General features: G+C 41.4%; 1 long non-coding RNA gene across 1 annotated transcript; it reads left to right on the top strand.

Moving 5' to 3' along the window:
* Window positions 1-221: 221 nt before the first annotated feature.
* LOC146707635 (uncharacterized) lies at window positions 222-19,796 on the top strand. Its single transcript, XR_014921080.1, has 4 exons — window positions 222-462; window positions 2,951-3,104; window positions 12,222-12,367; window positions 19,566-19,796. It is a non-coding gene; the product is annotated as an uncharacterized LOC146707635 (long non-coding RNA).
* The last annotated feature ends 2,305 nt before the right edge of the window (window positions 19,797-22,101 follow it).

The raw sequence follows: 22,101 nt of genomic DNA, 5'->3' as shown, positions 1-22,101 counted from the left end.
GATTTTGTTGATGTCATGTGACTTCCTATCGCCTTTGTTGTTTTTTTCTCAGAAACAAACACGAACATGCCACTGGTATCATGAACACTATTAAAGAAAAGTGACCAAAGCTATCCCACGATCTAAAGTTTCAGTTGCAAACCATATGTTGCCATGTTACCTTTGCACATCAAACTGGTTTATCAGCCATTAGGTTAGATTACCATGGCTTGCATCAGCGCTAGGTTGCTAGTTCTAGGTCTGTATCATAGATGACGTTTTATGGGGTGGAGCCTCAATATGTAGGTCTGGAGAGGTGCAGCTAGACAAAGTAACCTTCTCACCTTTTTGACAATGACGTAAATTTGATGAAGTTTGAGAGACCTTGATTTTCTCTCAAATTAGCGATGAACAGAAAGCAAACCAGTTTATGCAGGGTTCCTCTAACTGCTGTGAGAACAAGTGAAAGTGAATTGTCTGCAGGTAAATGTTGTTACTAGCTAGCAAAAGTGCTTTAGTTTTTCAAAAACTGTATTTTTATCCAAAACGTTTTCCTCTAAAGTTTAACATACTTTTGTTCTAAGCTAACATTATCTGCATGTGAAAATCAAAGTATCTGTGGGCTGTTAGTACGAAATAAGCAGGTAATTTAGGTTATGTTTAGCTGTAATTGAAGGAAAACTCCACATCTGAGTGCGTTTTAGAAGCAGCTGGTGTGTTTAAAAATTCCACTTAAAATGGGGTCAAAACTTTTATCAATTAATTTCACTGTGAAGAATGGCATGCCTTATAATACCCACATTTATATGATTATTTATTAGACAAAAGAGGCAGAACCAATGAAATCTTAAATTGAATGACAATAAAATGATTGCATTTGTGTGTAGCCTATTGTGAGTGTAGGATCTGGCCCATAGATCCAGCTTAGATGTAGCTGATGGGCTTGACACATCTAAAATAAACAAATTTCATCACTTTTGTGAAAAAGAAAAATAGCAGTTGGTTGATAAACAGGTACCTATGACCTCTAATGCACATATAAAACTTAATTTACCCCTTAAATATTATATACACTCACCAGCCACTGCATTAAGTTAGACCTGTTGGTTGTTGGTACAGATATTTAACCAGACACTCACATGGCAGTAACTCAGCGCATGTAGCCATGATAACACAACCTGTTCAAACCAAGCAACAGATTAAGGAAGAAAGGTGATTTAAGTTACTTTAAACGTGGGGTGGTTGTTTTTGCCAGACGGCCTGGTCTGAGTATTTCAGAAACTACTGTTCCACTGGGATTTTCCTACATAATCTCTAGGGTTTACAGATAAGAGTCAGAAAAAGAGAAAATATCCAGTGAGTGGCAATTCCCTGGGTGAAAATGTCTTTTTGATGTCAGAGGTCTGAGGACAATGGGCAAACTGCTTAAAGCAAGTTGACAGGAAGACAACAGCAACTTTAATAACGTCTTGTTACAAACAAGGTAACGAGGTGTCTCAATGCAAAACATGTCAACCCTCTAAGCAGACGGCTATAACAGCAGAAGACCCCACTGAATGCCACTAAAAAACTTTTGTTCTCACGAAAATTGGACTGTTAATTTGGCATAAACAACATGAGCATGGATCCGTTCTGGCATTTATTGGTGTAATGGTGTATTTTCTAGGCACACTTAGTACAAACTGAGCATCGTTTAAATGCCCCAACTTACCTCAGTGTTGTTGGTGAGGGTGACCTAATGTGTATATGATATATATATGTAACACTATATTCATCTAGGCATTTTATATGAAATATAGTCACTGTCAACAGCATTAATTACTAAAACTGTTTAAATCTGTGGTTACTTAGCAACGTGCTGGACTTGATGAGGATTGTATTGTAAAATGTTTCCTCTGGAGAATTTCTATAAACTATAGAAATACAGAAAGTTTATTACAAAATTTGCGACTTCTTTGTTTGTTACTTTGTTTTTAATATTTCTTATACTATCAACCGCTATATGTTAACAACATGGCCTCCACATTGTGTCATGGTCTGGTAAATGCCACGATGCTGAGACCCTAACATTTTTGCATTGCCGTAACCTCTTCGGAACAGCAGCAAAATATAAACATTTGTTCTGCATTTCATTTTCCTGTCTTCTTCCACTGTTGCCTGTTGACCTGACTGTGACTAATGCTGTTTAATGCTGTTATTGCCATAATATGATTATGAATCATGCTTCACTGAAGACTAAACAATTTAAATTTGAGTTAAACACTTCAGGACTTTTTTTTTTCTGCCACCACTCCTGCCGAGCCTCGCTCCAACCGCTCTCATTGCAAAAGAGAGTAAACAATCTAAATCCACGACTTAAAAATACTTGTTCATTACAATAATAAAAATAATCTGCCTGAAGCGGATTTAACACAGTGCAGTTGTTATAAAGTAGGCAGGCTCTCGTCACACTTTCGCTATTGGGTTAAACTTGCACGGCCCTTTATTTGTGTTGGTGTGACCCTAAAATCATCTTGTGCGTACAGTAAGCGCCTGGTTTGACCCAGACAGACATTTGCCCTTCACACACCGCTGAGCTCTTCTCTTACAGTTATTCTAATCAAGTAACTTTTACGGTCTGTTGTTTAAATTATCTAACTCATTTATTTTTAAATACTGCATCTGTTTTACTCGAGCAATTCATTTGAGACTTGTTCATGAAGAATAGCCTGTGTGTTTGTAGCGTTAGAAAATCCAGTTGTTTTACTGCGGCTGTTGCGCTGGGCAACAATTTAGCAAAACGAGTGAACTTCTCTCTTCAGCCGCCAATAAAACTGTCAACTTTGTGTTCTCTATTCCTTTGCTGAACCAAACATTGTTAGTTTGAAGGACTGTTTTGAGTTGGAGAATTTTCTCCCTTCTCTTCATTTCACTCTGGCTGCCTCCCTAACCCCTTATCCCTACCCTCCCGCCCATTCTTTGTCTCCTCCAGAGTCTCCAGGAGCTTGATATGGAGCTTATGGGGAAAAGGAGGAAGATCAATCCTGGTGTCAGCAGCTCAGCGCACATCTCTCCCAGTAACGGCAGGACAAGTGTCAGCTGGAGCAGAGGCAGCCGCCACGCAGAGACAGAGAAAGAGAGAGAGAGTGAGTGAATGAGGGGTGGTTGTGGTGGTGGTTTGGGGGGGATATGCAGCGTGGCGGTGGTTGGAGAGGGGTGGGGTGGGGTGGGGGTGAGGAAGAGAGCCCACTGCATGGCAGCCAAGCGAGTGAGCAAGCGAGCGGCCCAGCCCAAGGGAGTGCACCTCCAGTAGACAAAAGATCAATTCTCTCCTTTTCACTCTCAGCTCCTGATAACAAGCAAAAGTTCAGCAAGCCCAGGAGCTGTCTTGCCTTTGAAATGTGCATTCTGGTGTGCTGCACGCGTGCAGCTGCAAAGTAACACTCTCATACAAGTGGCACAGACACACAAACAATCTCACTCTTAATTCAAATTTTTGGGGGTTTTTTTTGTTGTTGTTTTTTTTAGATATGAGAGGCAATTTGAAGAAAAAAAGTCTGATGGATTTTTATTAGGTTTAATGAGCACGGCTGGTGTTGGTTTCTTTGAAGCTCTCGCATTGCAGTCATTGTTCCCTTGATGCAGATATGTGTATCTCCAATTTTTTTGGCAGCGCGGTGGTTACTAAATGTCCTTCAGTTTGCAACTGGTTCAAGATAATAAAACAGACAGAAAGAGAAAACAGGACCAGACAGGAAGCTGTTGCATTTGGTCAGAATCAAAACACAATTTGTGACATCGAGCCGTGCCAAGGCTGTGTGGTTTGGATCGTGATTGCGGGTAACATTGTTATTGGCAAAGGGCTACGGTCAGCCAAACAGAAACATCCTTGTTGAAGAGCTTCGTTTTGTTTTTTCCTGCAGACACAAGTGTTATTGATAACATTCTCATTTGGGGGAGTTTATGGAATATATTGTTTCCTTCCTGTTTGCACTGGTGCTCAAGTTACAGCACTTGTTTTTGTTAAAATTGTAAAGCGTTCTCCCCCCGAAAACCACATGTTTGTGGGTGAGCCCTAATGTGTTCCTCATTACAACGAACAACTTTTTTTTCCAAGGCTTTTAACTCAATGAAATAAATATGCAGTGAGATGAACTGCCAGATTCCTCGTCTTTAAATATTGTATTTCACACTCTGAGCATCCAAACTCTATTTTCACACCTTCCAGCTCCCATAAAACTCACATTAATCTGGGTCAAAAAACAAAACAAAACAAATAGACAACAACTTGAACACGTTGCCAAGATTCTGGTGCCTTAAAGTCAACAACCGAATGTAATGCAAAAGTGGCCAGTGTTATTCCACTTTCCTGTTTAATGTTACTTGATGAATCCTTGTTGTCTATTTTGATTGCTTCTCTGTCCATGAAGGTCTGGAAGTCTCTACTGGATTCCAGCGAGGCTGATGGTGTGTGACAGTTCTGTAGCTGGTTCTGTTTAAGGCAACCACAAACACAGAGCAATTCTGTGGAGGTTAGAACCTTGCCTCTTCTCATCAGCCTGAAACTCACAGACTGGGTCACTCTGTCAGTATTCAGTAGAGGAACTGACCTCTTGTGCCACAGTGGACTTCGTTAGTAAAGTTGATAGTTTGGAAATGGTGTCTTTTCTTCCCTCCTCCCCCTTTACATACTCCATTCGTTTGAAGTCCACATGTCATAACAGTGTCTGTGTTGTGTACCCAATCATTAGGTTCCTCTCAGGAACCCCAGTCCATGGCCTCTAACAGATGGCCGGTACCTCTTTTTGCATGCAGATTTATTCGCCGGGAGTGTTTACAGTTATTGTCATTACATGGACGTGGCTAACATAGGCGGTAATTGAGGCGAAAGCTGTCATCTAGTCAGTGTTGTTTTTGTCATGTTCTGGCTTAAAGGAATGACTTGCAGAGAGGGACAGGCAGTATCACAGAATTGACCTTTTACATGATTTTCAATTACTGGTGAGGGGAGAGAAACAGAGAGGTCCCTGTAGTACCGCTGTCTCTGCTGTCTTCTCTCCAGAACATCTGTCCATTGAACGTGGCAGCGGCTCTTTTTTCTCCCCATGAGGTCGCCTGCCCTGCCTAGGATGGGCAGGTGTGTGCTGGGCCAGGCGCCTCTGTCATTAAGCGGCCCAGCTGTGCTGTCACGTCTGGCATAGAGGCGGGTGTCATCCATGACCCTGTCTCTGCCCCCTCAGAGGGGCACACAGACCTTGACAGTGCAGCTGAGGGTAAAGCCACGCATGGAATATCTATGAAGGGCGGCCACGTCGTCCCCTCCACGCACCCTGGTGGGCGCCACCTCCGTACACTTGCCTGCCCTCCTGCCAAAGTGCATGATGGGCCCTCATCAACTGCGTCAGTCAATAAAAAGAGAGAACATCACACCTTCCCTCCTACTGTGTCCTGTGTGCCTTTTCAAACGAGGGTCACTCCTGTCCCTCCTGATTATCACTGGCTTCAAAGTGAATGCCAGCTTGTGGTGTTTGCCTCTGATAAAAGTCAAATATAGGACTGTGTGCATTGAATATCTGGTTTATAGGTTAAAAATGTTGCAGAGTATCTAGAAAGTTTGGCCAACATGGCAATAAAGTGACAAATGCACTGCTTCTTAAGATTAACTTAAACAACGATGAGGACTTGTAGCCATGGAAGCAAGCCCCTAATTTTACAAACCAAGGCTTCTTGACAGATTTCAGTCAAGCAACAGTGCAGGCAGCGTCGTCTCCTCAGCAGAAAAAAAGACAAACTGAAAATCTGTTTGTTACCCAAAAATCAGTGTTGAGTGGTTCGTAAACTGCAGCTCTGCTGCAAATGTTTTTCTCAAAGGCGAAAGTTAATAATAATAGATTGCATTTATATAGCACTTTTCAAGACCCTCAAAGCGCTTTACAATTCCACTATTCATTCACTCTCACATTCATACACTGGTGGAGGCAGCTACAGTTGTAGCCACAGCTGTCCTGGAGCAGACTGACAGAAGTGAGGCTGCCATATCGCGCCATCTGGCCACCACCAGTAGGCAGTAGGTGAAGTGTCTTGCCCAAGGACACAACGACCAAGACTGTCGAACCGGCAACCTTCCGATTACAAGACGAACTGCCAACTCTTGAGCCATGATCACCCCAAAAGTTGCCTGTGTTGCATGCACAACAGCTGCGGTGTGGTAGAAAAGATTATTACATTCTAGCTCCCTGTAGGTAAACACTTATTGTACACCTCATTTTTGGGGGGACGAACATGTTACACACACCGATATGTCTCAAATTTCATGGGAGAAACGAGCATCCTGTGAACAGTTTAAATCTGCTGATGACTGAGCTGCTCTGCTGACCAGCCCTCCTGCCTTTATTTTGAACATAGATATCTATTTTTACCTCTTGCCTGTGTATTTATTTAGTCCAGCTGGTTTCTTGAAAATCAGCTGGAGTAAAAGAGAGCAGAGACTCCAAGTGCTGATCGTCAGCAAAAAAAGGACCTGAGATCTTTCTGGTTAGAGCAGAAAATGAGAGAAGAATCGGGAAAGTATGCTTGGAAGGAGAAGAGATGATTTAGTTGTTTGTGTTTTTTGTTTTTTTGTTTGTTTGTTTTACCAAAGAATCAGTTCCATGCAAAAGAAGGAGAGTGTTTTTTTTTCATGCAAAGCCCTGTGTAACAGAAGTACCAATAAACCAGCAATAAATACGATAAATAAAAGCATGTTTGTTTGGTGGCTGAAGACCAATATATTATTAAAGAAACACAAATGCAGTTGCACCACTTTATCACAACTGTTTGACCATTAATTTTGTGTTGGCATTATGCGAGCAAAACTTGTGTACAATACGCTGCCATTTGCCTGATCTTTGAGACACACATGAGATTACTGGATACATTTTACTGGTCCTTTATCGTGTCCTTATCAAACTAAACAAATATGCCCCAAAGCATTTGAAATTATTTAGATTGTTGTCCCCTAATGTCGTGGCTCAAGAGTTGGGAGTTCGCCTTGTAATCGGAAGGTTGCCGGTTCGAGCCCCGGCGTGGACAGTCTCGGTCGTTATGTCCTTGGTGTAGCCAGTGCTAAACTTGACAACTAGCACTGGCAGTTGTCAAGTCCTGCTTGTCTGATGTTTTGTAACTCAAGGAAAAAACTGCTTTGTATATCCCAAAGATTTCATTAATTTTGCTGCTGTTAGTCAAGGAAGTTGCCAGAAGTTTAGGTGTTTCTTTGTGGCTAATCTTAAGTAACAGAGGTTGATTGAGTTTTACTTTTGTTGTGCTGAATATCTTCAAATTAAGAAGAAAAAAGAAATCTCTGTAATTTAGTTTTTTTTCTTGTTGCCCCAATGTGCGACAGCCCCGCCAGATATGCAGAGCATTTTTAAGTCCCATTTAGTGCCCTGCAGTATAGCTGGCTTGAATGTTTTAAAGTTTACACCCAGACTTACAACGACTGTGAGACTAACGAGGGAAATCAACTGCAAAGTCGAATCAGTTTCACTTTAAGCTGAACATTTTTAGCCATTAAAGGGAAATTTCCTTTTATTCCACGACAGGACACTTTTTAATTAAGCACTGCAATCACGTACACCTACATCATTTTTATATAAATAAACAGAGAAGCACTAGATTTCTCCTGCCGTCAGCCCCACAGGGCCACGTAATTAAATTCACACATGCGTTTCAAAAACCCAAGAAGTAAACATTGGTGCATCGCAACCAGAGTACACACTGAATCTTTTTGGCCGGCGAGAAATCAAGACTGTGGTGTTTGTTTGGTCATTTTTGAGTTATTGAATTCTTCAGTGTCAGTGGTGTTATTCACAGCCTCACCTACAGTGTACACAGACACGTCTGGTGTTATTGGCAGTGAGCCTTCATCTACCGACACCTCCAGCGTCCCTGGTGGCCTTTGTCACAGAAGAAAGAGAATGATCAATATCCCAGTTAAACTCGACTTTCAAAGCTGATCGTAGGGCCTCGTTCTGGGGCCTTCTTTAATGAATTTTTCTTTCATTCCACACAAGTTTTTAAACATCAAACAATAAATCGGCCGGGGCACAGTAAAATATTTAGATCTATTGACTGTGTTTGAAAAATGTAGAGGGCAAAAACTCTAGTGGTTTGATGCTGATACATTCTGAACACTTTAATCCACCCGAGTGTTTCCTTTTATCTGCCTGGGTTTCTCCAAAAGAGGGAAAAGGGCCTCAAGAATGTTCTCAAAGATCCAGCAGCTCTTTCTTAAAAGCTCCTTACCTTTAGCTGCTCTTCTTTAACGCGTTCGTGTCCTTAGTACCACGGCACACTTTAAAAGACACACACAAAAAAAGAACATCTAAATGGCACACAAGGTGATTGGTGTGAGCGGTGATTCACCTTAAATAACGGGCTCTGTTTCAGAGGTTGCAACTAAAATTAAATTAGGTGAATTTAAAAGTTTTTCTTAACCGTAAGTCTTCTCTCTCTCTCTCCTTTTTTTTTTAAAATCGACTCTAACATGTGGAAATCTGTTACGCAGCAATGGCGACGTGGCAAAGGTTGGGAGCATCTGTTTTATAGCGCTGGCACTTTATTGGAGCGGTGTTGCGTCTCGTCATCCCCGCTTCAAATCAACTCCTAAAACAAAGAGGTGATAAAAATGCATGTGTTAAGAAGGCTGATTTGCTTTGACTGGAAATGGATTTTGACAAAATATCTTCACGCTGCCATGGAATCTGCCCTCCCCGCTGCTGGAAGAAAAAGAAAAAACGAGAGCGAGCGAGAGAATCAGGGAGGTTGCTGGATCGGAGTTATCTAAAACACTCTATCCTTCAATATTGACGGGTTGCTTTCAGATGGTACAAGCCAGAGATCAAAAAGAGTGTCTGAAAATACATTATGCCAGAGAAACATTTCAAGAGACTCAGCAAGTTTGAGCAGCAGCTACATTTCAGTCAGTGTGTTGTGTATACTTAGTGCACAGTGGGGGTTTTTTTCTCGAAAATATCTGTCGTTTGAGTGAATTTTATTTCTATTCAAAGTCGCATGAAGGTGAAACATCTATGCCTTAGTGAGTCTGACCCCTTGTGGAGCTGCTCCTCCTTGTAATAAATTGTGTTTGTTTGCATGTCTATGTGTGTGTGCTCACGTGTGTGTTTGGCTGGCGTGGCAGCCTGGCCTTGACGTTAAACATCTGTCGGGTGATTCATTTGGCCGCGGATGTGGAGTGACACCGAGGCACATCTGCCGAGGTGTGGGCGATCCCCGCAACCTACCCCTCGCTTAGGCCCCGGCTTCACTGCCCAAATCGCTTTTCTGGTGTTTGCGTCATTTTTCCCTCCTCTCCAAGCAGTTAGTTCACAAAAGTGACATCCTGCTTTTCTGCCCAGTTGTGCATGCCGAAGTGCAGCAGATGCGTAGCCTTGAGGAGATTAAGAAATGGCAAACACAATGAAACTCAAGAATCTGGGAAAAAAGCCATCCCAGATAAAAAAAACAACAACAAAAAAAAACCTAATTTTGTCCTTTTTAGCAAAGCAGAACTAACACTTAGTTGTATTCAATAGGACTCTATTGATATAGAACCAGTTTACAGCAACAGTCACATTAAGGCGCTTTACATTGCAAGGTAAAGACTGTGCGATAATAGGAAGACCACTCTAAAACTGTGATGGATGTGACGAATGCACGTTTTAAAGCACACATCGTGGTAAATGTTTCATTTTTGCATTCTGAATAAATCAGAATAGAGTGAACAGGTTTGGTTCATGATTAACTGACAGGCCTGCCAGCAGAAAATAATTCAGCAAACAAACAAAAAACAAAATGTCCAAGCTTCCTTAAACTGTTGTTTGTTTGTTTTTCGTTGGTTGTTTTCTGTTTTTCCACCTGCACTTGTTACAGATGCTTTTCACTATTTTGCAAACATTTTGTTTAGTTGCACCCCTACACTGGACTGGCATAAAATCTATATTCAGTATTCAGGGATGTATTCAGTATTCATTCTTAGTCTGCTTAAAGAAAAGCCACGTTAGACTCTGGGCCCGCGTTAAATTTATTCCACTGAATGGAAAGATTGAGAAATCATTTGAGTCTAAGTGACAGATGCTTCTCTTCACTGCAGTGCGGGGCGTTGTAATCACTTGAATGAATACAGCTTGACTAATTAAGGTTATGCAGTTGGCTGGCTCTCTCCAAACAAAGACAAAGTAATGCAGATTGTGTTGTAGAACAGCTCCCATAGTATTGTGCAGATGAGAGCTGGGTTCAGAGTAACTTGTCAGTTGGAAAAGTACTAGAGAGATCAATCAGTCTAGCACTTAATTTTCAACATCAACATTCATGTTTCCAGTTAGCCTAGTATATAATTTTAGTGTAGGTTAATAAGCTCATGAATTGATTTACCATGCTGTCCAGCTGCTCCACTCCCAGCTGTCCACCTCCCCCCCTGCCCCGCCACTGTTACCATGATGAAAAGAAGAAGAAGAAAAAAACCCCGAGGAATATGATCTAAAATACTGGACAGAAATTGCTGATGACTAACAAACAGCCAGTACAGATGATGATGACTGAAATGCACTGGATAGCTGTTCATGAGCTCGCTGTGCATGTTTGGCACAGATAGCGTCCAAGGACTCACAAGGCCTTTGATCCTGTCTCTGGGGCGTCCCAGATGTTCCAGCACAGGGCAATGTCAAGTCTGGTTTATTTGCAGAGGTAATGCCCAGCCTTTATGTGAGCAACTCATCCATCAAACAAAGAAGAACATTTCAGAAACTCTTTTTTTTTCCCCCCTCTGTCCTCGCTGCTTTTCTTTGCACAACTGAGCAATTGTTTGTTGGTAAAGAGAGTCTCAAGGCTACCCTAATCACATCTCACATGCTCACGACACAATGTTTGGTCGGGACACCTATTAGATGTTTCATAACTTAGTTAATTCACATATCTTATATTATCAACATTTGGAAATAAAGTGAAAATGAACGTTTATTATCAGAGGTATCGTTGAAGTGGAAGTTGTCCTTCCTGTAACGATGGAATAATTTCAGTCATGTTGTAGCTCATTTGAGTGCAGTCATACTGACTGAACGTCTTGGAAAAGTAGTAACCAGTAGGTGGCAGTATGATACCTGAATCTACAACTTTGCAACTCAAGATCTCCTCCAACATCTCTCAAGACTAAGCACCAGGACTATATCAGTTGACAGCTTGAAATATACAATGATATCTGCTACAGATATTATACACAAAGTGATGTATTTAATTATTATTATTATTATATACTGTTGCCGTCCAAACAGTGTTGCGCAAAGTCGGATTTGAAAATGTAATCACGGCATAGAATAAAAGCACATGCTTCTAGTTTTATCCACAATGTTATTATATTTCACTGACCAGTGCTTTCAGATGTAGTCATAAATATGAAAATGAAAGAGAAAAGCGTATTCAATAAAGTACAGTGGTCTTAAAAAAAGAGCCTGAAGTTTAGGATCCACGGCATACCATGTGCTCCGATGTGTTTCCATTGTAAAGGACGAAATCTTTGCACATTGTTTTCGTTTTTGGCTCAGTCGCATTTACACTTATTGCTTGGACCCTTATTTGGTTCATTTTTCTTTCTGATATTTGACGGTATCACTCTTCCAATTGGCAGGGTGATAAAATTCAGCTTTTGTAAATGTGTTTGTGACACCGTTTCCCATCCAAGTACAACTCCAATCCCCACTGAAAGCAATTAAAAGGTAGCTGAAATCCACAGGACCTAATGGCTTAATTTCTGGGCTTGTTGCTTTGGCACTCCTAAAACAATGAAATATTTTTGTTTGTTTATTAACTGACCTCAAGGTGTATTTTCATTTATTTATTTTTTGAAATTGTATTGACTTTTAGCAATTCGTAAAATGCATCAACTTTGTGACTGGACTGGAAACCACAGGATCCCCGGCTCAGACGGGATGCGATGGCTCTGAATATTTTTGTGGCTTATTAAGTGAGTTCTCAAAATTAATTTTGTTCAGTTTTTGTTTTGTTTTTGAAATGTAGGGTTGTTGCACAGTCTTCTTCATTCACTGCCCCTACATTAGAATTAGATATTTATTTTCTGAGGAGGAGAAAAAAAAATCAATTAGTGCTAAATTTATTCATGGATTTCTGCGATCAATGCGAGTCCACTCAGAGAGGCTCAGTGGGACCCAGTTCATCCCAGTTAATGTGTTTGAAGGGGAATTACCATTGATGTTGTTTTCCCTTCCTCTCAGGTCAAAGAGCATCTCGGAGCTGTCACTGCCTGCCCGCCACATAGGAGGAAAGTTCCTCCGTGCACTCGCTGTTACCCACAAGGCACCTGGACAGCAGAAAGCATGTTGTGGTGGGGCAGCAGCTGACGTGAGGCAAAGACAATCAGGTTGGTTGGCTGTGCTGAATCTAATATGCCCACCTTTAGGGAATCTCTCACTTGAGCTAATTGTGAATCCAATCAAGGCTGGGAATACTGCCTATTGATTTACCCCACTAAATACACACAATAAACAAATACACTGGGAATACATTACATGTAAATCCACTCACAAATGGTTTTCACGTCCACAGAATATTCATATAAACTACAGTAGCTCCTGCCATTATGCTGGCGTGGTAGGTGAAAAACAGCTGGTCCTCACACTCTCTTAATTGGCTGCAACCACTGTGATTTTAATTCACATGACCTTTCATGACTTTTTGATTGTTTTCATAATTCTTGCATACTTCACACCGCTGCTCCGAAAGACATGCGGTGCGATCCTCTCAAATGTTCCTTCAAGGATATTCTTTTCGCTCGTCGTATTGATTTCAAACAGTTCCTGCACACAGGCTATATTTCAGGTCAATTAGACATATTTGGGCATTTGCAAATCATTTTTTTCTCTCAGATCCTGGGGCTCTAAAACTGCACTTTTGGCCCTAACAGCACTGCTCAGATTCTCTGTGGAGCTTGACATTTTGATCCGCAACAGAGACTAAATGATAACCGTTTCCTTGTAAATGCTGTTGCCTGCGGGGGAGGGTTTAAATAGACCAAGAAGGACTTTTCACTCACTCACTTGTTTATATTCACAACTCATCTGAATATGGACAGTTAAAGCATTTAGAATATAGCTCACATTTCGTGCAGCAGTGCGAGGCTGCAAAGTTAGCAGTGCTAAGGGGGGAGCCATAATTACTGGGAATTATTGTTGGTAATTTTCTAAATTCCTTTGCTTTTACTCTTACAAATAATGCAATTATGACTGTTTCCCGGAGAGACAGCAAATAGGGTTCTGCGTTTCTCCTTGTTTTTTCTTTTTTTAACCACACAATATAATTCTATCTTTCTTTCTGTCGCACTCTTTGTTTTGTTTTTCTTTAAAGAGAATATCTTTAAACTGTTTTTTTCCTTGTTGTATGAAAGAACAAGCTGCCTTTGTTTGAAGTATTTGGTCTTGGCATCTACGATCACTCTCATTAGAGGTCTTCTCTCGCTGAGAGAGAAAACACTCCAATTCATTTATTTTTATTTCAAACATATCATTGACTGCTGTTTGAGCTCACATCCACATCTAAGAGAAAGTATTTATTTGAACCTAATGCTCCTTTCTTCAGCCATTTTTAAATATAAATGGAGCAGGGATCGATTAGTCACTCGCTGATTTTTGTATGTTTTCCCCCCTATCTGTGAAAAAACATGAAACGAGTAAATAATTCCCTTTTGCCAATAAGTGAGGAGATTGGATGGAATATTTATTTTGCCTTGAAGAAAGTCTTCGCTGAAGTTTGACCCTTGTGTATTGTCTTGACAACCTCAAGTCTCCGGCGCTCCGCGGCTAGTGGATGACAACCGCCTCCTACTGCCGTGCACACTGTGAACCCGGCAGCGCCCACACAGGAGGAGATTGACATAAACACTTTTTAATTGAGCTGCAAATGTTGTCATGAGATGGAGTCATTATTTTAGCATCCCTGAGGGGAAATCCTCCGCATGCAAAAACAAAAAGAAATGTATAATTAATACAGGCAGTCACATTATGCCCAATGTGAGGCTGCACAGATAGGATAATATTACACTTTTACAGTGGCGCGATAGTATTCAGTGCTCGGCGGCTGGCTCTAGGGAAAGATTGCTCCATGTCACATCCTTATCAAAAGAGCGTTTTGTTCCTTCCTGCACACACACACACACACACACACACACACACACACACACACACACACACACACACACACACACACACACACACACACAGGCCTTCTTATTCCACAAGAAGGCCTGTGTGATCTGTTATATGTGTGCAGATCTTTCTTCGGCACCCTCACTTCCCAGCCCGACCCCCCTCCAATCCTACGTTGAAGATCAATTGTGTTTGTACTGTATGTGAATGTGTATCAAAGAGTCCCCACAGTCAATAGCTCCACTTATAAGGTAATGTACTGACACAGGAGATTCCACGGGGACTGTACCGAGCTCTCTATGTACAGAGGCTGTGCAGCAGAGGGAAGGGTTGGAAGGAGGGGGAACACAGCAGTCATATAGTGTGGGAGGAGGAAGCTGGATTGATAACACATACTACTTACACAATACTGTTTTTCAAGTGGGAAGCAAATATATATACCAGCGTGCACGGAAATGCAAACACATATTCGCACACAAGGTTGTCGGTAGCCGGCTTCAGCATGAAGGGCTCCCGACCTGAGAGTTAGCCAAGCTGATTAATCTCCCATCGAACACCTATTCTGCTTCACGGAGCCACAGGGGGATATGCTGTCAATGAATACTTTCATAGCAGCCAAAACACTCGCTCGGTTGTTTTATTAATCCTTCAGACTTATGAAGGTAGTTGTCTAACTAGAAAGGGAATTATTCCCATGCATTTCAATATCATATTGACCTTATAACTAGCCGAGTTTAAGTCATAAATCTATAGATGCTGTTGTCTGAGAAGTGGGCATCCTGGCACTTACCAGCTCCTCTTTTCTGCGCTTGCTCTTCTGCAGCGTGAGGTGGGAGGCAGGTCAGCTGGAAGTCTGGGGTTTTGCTGGATTTAACCCAGCCAAAGGAGAGTAGTGGGAGGATGCAAGTAATGGTACGTGTCTGTTTGAGCGTATGGGCATTTGATAGCATTGGCTGAGGTTCGTTCTGATGTGCAATTGTGCTTTTCTATCTACGTGTATGAGTGTGCAGATATATAGGCAGCGGCAGAAGTTGACCTCTGTGTCAGTGTTGTATTATGTCCGGTTCATTTGCTCGCCCAGACTTCATTGGCTCTCAGTTTTACTGCCTGACTGTGTCAGCCGGCCAGTGTTAAGTCTGATGAAGTGTTTTTGCTTCTGAAGCCATCCTGAGCAGAAAAGCAGGGAGAGCTATATAACAGGCTCAGTGACAGGTTCTCAAAACAGGCGGGCCATGAATATGCAAGCTCCTCCACAAACAGCCAGGAAAAAAAACTGCTTGATGTGGCTGAATCTGAAAATAAGCAATTTTGCCATATTCAAGCAGCAGCATTGACACTTTCAGCATATTTCTGGCAGAGTCTCTCTGTCTCTTCAATTTTATTTCTGTAGCACAAGTTAAAGCAGAGAGTTTCTTGCCTGTTTCATCACTAAATATTAAATAATGTTTCACGTTACTGTCACAACATAATGAAGAGAGGGGAGGCATGTGCTCAGGGATAAAAAGAAATCATAATTGGATATTTTTGAGAAGTTATGATATTTGTGCATTTTTTAATTATGTGATTTTGCACAACTAACATGTCTTGATTGATTGGGATAAGGACCTCCTCTTAGCTCTGAATCCACTTCCACCCTCCCCCTGTTTAATGCAAATTAAGCGAACGCGTGCCTTTGATATTGAAATGATCTTACTGCTTTCTTACAAACATTTCAGCAGATGAAATAGAGCCGAGTTTTTTGTTTTCTTACTGTAAGCTGCGTTTACTTTACCACAGCCAGCTTTATTGTAACCCACCTTTAATGTTTTATTAAAGCAACCTGTATTATGGTTAAATAAATTGTAGGTTTAAAGCAACTCAAAACAGTCCAGTTTTATATTTTGGGAAATTTAATATGCATTTAAAGGAACTCAGCAGCCAAGTAAAAAAGACAAATTCATTTCTCTCACACTGATCTACAGCTGTTCACTGGATAATAAGATTTAACAAAGCTGGAACCATCAAATGATTGTCATTTTTGCTAAAGGCCTTCTAATGACCGTTTACCAGAAAAATGCCATTAAAGGTTTTGTTTTTAGCCTTGCTGAAAAAAAAGAAGGAAAAAAGAAAAGAAAAACAAGCAAAAAAAAAAAAAGGCAATTTGCTGTTAATCAGCTGAGCAATTAACAGATTTTTTTTCTTTTTTAGTAATAAACAAAATGCTCTCAGATGTAAAATGTCTCTCTGAATAAAATCCATCCATTTTCCTAACTGCGTATCCAAATCAGCCTTGTCGGGGTGCAGCTTGTTCCAGCTGAAACTGTACGAGAGGCAGGAAACACCCTGGACATTTTTCCAGTCTATCAGAGTGAATTAAATACTTGGCACAATTTTTAAAGCAAAACGCAAAACCAAACGAAACATTTTATCGCGAGTATATTTCAGGTTTTACTCTACTCGCGAGTTTTTTAACACCTGGTGCTCTTCACACATTTAGGTTCCAAGGTTCAATTATCACCCTGCGAATGCATCGCTGGTGTAGATGTGAGCTCTGTCTCACGAATTTATTGAAGTAAGCTTACACTGGAACTTTGCAAGAAGACAAATACAGTGATTACACTGAACATGTAATAGCAGCGTTTGTGTAGCCCTGTGTTTTTTCACTCTTAGTGTCATTTCAGGACACTGTGTTGTGTGACCCCAGGGGTTGCTTTACGAGGTGATAACAGAACTTCGTGTGTGTGTGCGTGTGTCAGTGTGAATAGAAGTGTCCGTGTGGAAACCACATAGCGGACTGGTTAGAGTCCCACTATAACAGACCCAACATGGCTCTCTAAAAAAACAACACATAAACTCACTAATTCTGTCCCATTCTCTAAGTAGTAGAGTTACCAGAAGTGTTTCTTCTGTTGTTTGTTGTCCTCTTACCATGTTATTTTACTAAATACATTTTATTCCATTTCCTTTCCAAATAAGTTGAGACATTGTGTAAAATGTTAATAAAAAGAGAATGCAATAACCTGAACTCTTTGTTTAATGGAACATTTAAAAAAATGAAATATTTCATGAAAACTGAAATATTTTATTTTATTTTATGAATATACATGATTACACATGATTACCTTGGACATTGCAAGGTGACCCCGTGAACCAGCACATTTCTGTAGTATGTTAGTCTGTAAAATAATGTTCTCTTTTTCTCTCTTCTTTCACCTCACTCCCAGAACCACTCATGACAAATGACTGCCCCTTAACCTGGTTCAGGGGACTTCCTGTTAAAAGGGAGTTCTTGATTCCCACTGTTGCCTAGTGGTTGGTAATTGATGGTTTTGCTCTAAAAAGAGTTTTTCCCTTGTAATATAAAGGGGCTTCAGGCCTTATGAACTGGCATTGTATAAATAAAACTGAATTGTTGTATTTATTAGCACAGTTGACCATTTTCACATTATGTGTCCGCAGTGTTATACACAGTATCAAATACATGCAGTAATTTTACAGATGACAGATTACAGATTGTCTGTTAAATTGTGATGTTGTCTGTTCAATGTGTTAATTAGTTGAGTTGGTTAATTTTTTTTCTCCAGGAAATTGATATAATGTGATTTAATCTTTCTAAAATTAGGGAAAGGTCAAACAGGGTTAATTATGTTATCTGAAGGAAGAGGACTTTTGAAAGGCAACCTAAAGGCAAATAACTGACAAATAAAAAAAAGGAATGAGTCTGAAGTAGACCGCGCTTTCTACCCATATGGAAAAGAAATAGTAAAAACATATATGATTTACTCATGAAAGTGGCCACTTTCTCATTACTTTCATATATTTTTTTAGTAAGTATCCAAAACATACAAGTTTCATTATATAATTTTTCAAGGGATCTTATATGTGTTTTCACTCTTGTATGCTTTTCATACAAGTTTCATACAAGACAGACAAAAACGTTATAAGATTTATATATATCTTTTCCATATGGGTAAACTGTCCCGACTATGCTATAGACCTGCCAACTACGGAGAGCATTTTATGTGTCATGTAATCAAAAATATAATCAATTAGGCTCCCAACTATTTAACAACTTTATGCCATCGTTTACAGAGTGTTATTAAAAGGAGAGGTGATGCAACGCAGCAGTAAACACGCCTCGGTCCCAACTTCTTACAAGCATATCTCTGGTGTCAAATTAAAAATGAGAATGTATTTAAAAATGAATCTCTTTCACCAAGCCGGCAGAACAGAACTGTTTTCAGTCACTTAAATGTAGGATTTAAACGATTTTCATGCCATAGCACTGAAACTGGATATACAGGGATGGTTTCATGTCTCTTGCCGGTACATTGTACAGGAGACGGCATCTTCAGCGGTAATCTCAGGAAATGAGGTGTTGTGTGGAAGATTACTGTGAAAAGGTTTCAGTACAAGGTTCAGACTGGCCCTCAGTTAACGTTCTTCTGGTCTGGCCACCGTCCTGTTCTAGGGGAAAGGGTGGTGATGCTATTAAACGTACTCCTTTCCTGTTTAGAGGAAGGGGCTGTGCATTCCAGGACACACACACTCGCACATGGGCACTTATGAAAACATTCTTGCAAATGAACACAAAAACGTTAATGCGCACCACCTAAACAAACTTTATACTTAGAATACATCATGCAGCACATGTACATGATCATGCACTCACACATCTAAATGCATGCGCACGTCTTCCTACTTCAACACAGCAGCTCACTCAATGATTCTGTCTTCCTCTCCTACTTTGTCTCTCACTCTCTCTCTTTCTCTCTAACTCCTTTTACTGGAAGGCCACTCTGATAGGCCCCCTCATAAGATGAGACACACCATCCCAGTTGATTCCAGGGGGAGTCCTTCAGAGGCAGCACTTCCAGTGGCTTCAGTGCATTAAAGCTTTTACCTTTTGCTTCTAAAGGCACCGGGACAAAAACAGGCCGGGCTCTTTCTCCACACCAGGGAGAGAGAGAATGCATTGTCTTGTGAGGACACTGATTACTTAGAAATCGGTCATCAATTATTCAAACGACAACATACTGTATTGCCTCCACCTTTTGTGACAAGACGGCCTTTCAAGGCTGGGAAGTGGAGAGACACACCCTGACTGGTCCACAAGAATCAATACTGGCCTAGTGAGTTTGCTTCCTGGCTTTCATTTTGGTCTGCCTTGCTTTTCATACCAATGTGAATTTGGGGCCCTGGCATTAAACATTTGGGAAACCTTGAAGTGCCAGCTGCAGAGCAGGCCACAAGAGTAATGCAGGCCACCATGGAGGCCAGAGGGGTTTGGAAACTCTTTCTGAGCGTGTCCCTCATCCACTCTGCTGACTTTTTGTCAAATTCTCCCTTTGGTCTTTCCAGTGTCTGTTGTCTTAGCTGTACTGATTAGCTGTAAGTAAATGTAAGTGAGCCTGATGAATGTCCACCGTTCATCCACAGCACCTGGTTCTCAGGAGAGCGGAGTCTGAAGCTGCCCCGGTGATGGAGACAGATGAAAAAAAGGGGACTTTCTCCAAAGATGGGACCACCCAGGATTTGCATACTTGAGGTTTTTACTTTGCTTTTCTTTCTTGCCTCTACTCGACGCTGTTGCCACGTTTTCCCTGGACCAGGCTTCTGGCACACCTCGCACTCCCGCTCCTTAGTCACTGTCACTGAAACACAAAGAACCCAACAGAGAGCTGTGTCCTGTTCCAGACTGTCTGACCTCCAGTCCCTGGAAGTCTTCACCACCTTGCAATATTTGCAAATAGAATATCCCCTTACTCTGCTGTGCAGCCAGAGCCCTTATTTTGAACAACCACAGACCACTAAAAAGGCCAACCATCCCAGGCCAAAAAGCCAATTTCAAACAAATGAAGTGCAATTCACACCTGATCGACTAAAATCTTTCACTTTTTTCTTTATTTTTATTTTCATGTGTTTACAGCATGTTTGATTCCAAAGAGCTTCCTCTTACTTTCTTGGGTCAAGGTCAGCCATGGACGTCACTGCTGTTAATTTGTGGGTCGTTTGGCCTCTTGGAATATGCCTGTGTTGCAACTTGTGACATGAAAGAAAGGATAAAGGGAGCAGGAAAAAAACACAAAAAGTACTGGAAGAGCAAGTAAGAGGGAGCAATGGTGAGGGTGAGAGGGTGGGGAGTTGGATAACAATGGCTAGAGTCCAAGGCTGGCTAATAGTATCTGACACACTGCAATTTTGAGGCTTATATCAACATTGTTTTTACAGCTGTAATTAAGCCACCTAATCAGAAGCACATTGGTTGGGACAGTCTGGGGCTTTGAGGGGGCAGACACACAGTGAGCTGTGTTCAGCCCTGCGGCAAGGCAACAGCACCGCACTGGGCTAGGTGGAGGCCAGCCAAGGGAACTGTGGGTGGGAGAGCATCCTGAGTGTGACACGCACATGCACAGACATACACATAGATGCATGTAAGGGGGCCGTGCGCTGTGGACCGGGGCCACGCTGGATTAGGGTAGATATGGGGAGGGAGTTTTTCTTTTTTTTTCTGCTTGTATGCGTAGAACTAATGACGTGTGTGTGAATTTTTGTGGTAATACATCTGTCTTAATTGTGTTTGAGTTTGTGCGTGGCGCAATAGTCTCCTGGTGGCATGCATATCTGTGTTTATCAAGTGCGCAATTATGCCCAAATCTTACTTATGCACGCATGTGTGCTCAAGTGCATTTCCATGTTTGTACAGCGGATATTTTACGGTGTGTGTGCGCCTGTGTGCAAAAAAGAAAAAAAAAAAAAGCAGCGTGCAAATGTGTATATGAAAGAGTGGGAACATGTGCATGCGTGCGGTCGCCTCAGCCCCACAGAGTTTCACCCCACCCTTGTCAGGGCCCGGTGCCGAGTCACCCAAGTCTCAAATGGCAAACAGCGAATAGACACACACACACACACACACACATACACAGTGCAGGACGCAGAGCTCAGCTGGGGCCAAAGTCAACAGATGAGCTGGTCTGAACTGGCTCGCTGTGTGTTCTGATTGTAAATTGCGCTGGTGATGATTAGAGAACTCCAGCACAGGATGTCGACTCTTAAAACTGTCCAGAGAAAATAATTTTCTACTATGTTCAGGAAACTTTTTTTTTTTCGCTTTCTCTCCTTCGCGCTGCTCCCCACTTCACCCCCGCCCACCCCTTTAATTTAAACATCATGTGCTGTATGTAAAGAGGAGGAAGGAGATGGTGTGTAAATTGTTGTAAGGCATCCTGAGTTTAAAAGGAAAAAAAAAAGAAGCCAGACAATGGAGGCTGTTTAGAGGTTCATTTTATCTATGCAGCTGCATACATGCATCCATGGTTGCTTTTTAATAGTTTATATGCATAGATGCGTATATATACATATTTCTGTAATTTTACAGTTTAGGATTTTTGTGGTCATTTGCATGCACGTCTTTGTGCATCTATCTATGAATGCATTCGTTATTCCAGCATAGCTGCTGGAAAGTGGGGGGGAAGATCAATGAGAGTTTGTGTAAGAGAGTCAGAAGTTGATGGGGATAAATGATTATTGTTCTGCTCTTTACCTCCTACTCACTGTGTCATGATGTCATCATCTTGAGACCTACAATAGTGGGCTAGGCCCGCTTGTTATTTGCTACATCCCTATAAAAACCACAGTCTTTTGACTCATCAATCACTGACACTACATTAGACTCTCCAGAAAACCTAACATAGGCAGACAGACATTTAATGCCTGTCTATCAATGCTGAGCTTCAGCGAGGTTGTGGTACTGTTGTAGATGTATGTGGCTCTCCTCTGATTTGATATGTAAAAATATTTCATCATCAGTATCTACACCCAAAATGGCAAGCCACTTGAACAGTTTTCTGAGTTTCCTGCAGCCAGCTGGCAGACCTTGTCCCACATTCTTGCACCCCTGCTGCGTCGCCCATCTCGGTGACCATGAAAGTGTTAGCAACTACTGAGGCCTCTCAACACGTCCTTCAGCCTAATT

Source organism: Copadichromis virginalis, linkage group LG6 (genome assembly GCF_057382275.1).
Source record: "Copadichromis virginalis isolate Kocher_CV1m ecotype Utaka linkage group LG6, C_Virginalis_male_GT1.1, whole genome shotgun sequence".
NCBI lineage: Eukaryota > Metazoa > Chordata > Actinopteri > Cichliformes > Cichlidae > Copadichromis > Copadichromis virginalis.
This window is presented reverse-complemented; position numbering and strand designations above follow the sequence as displayed.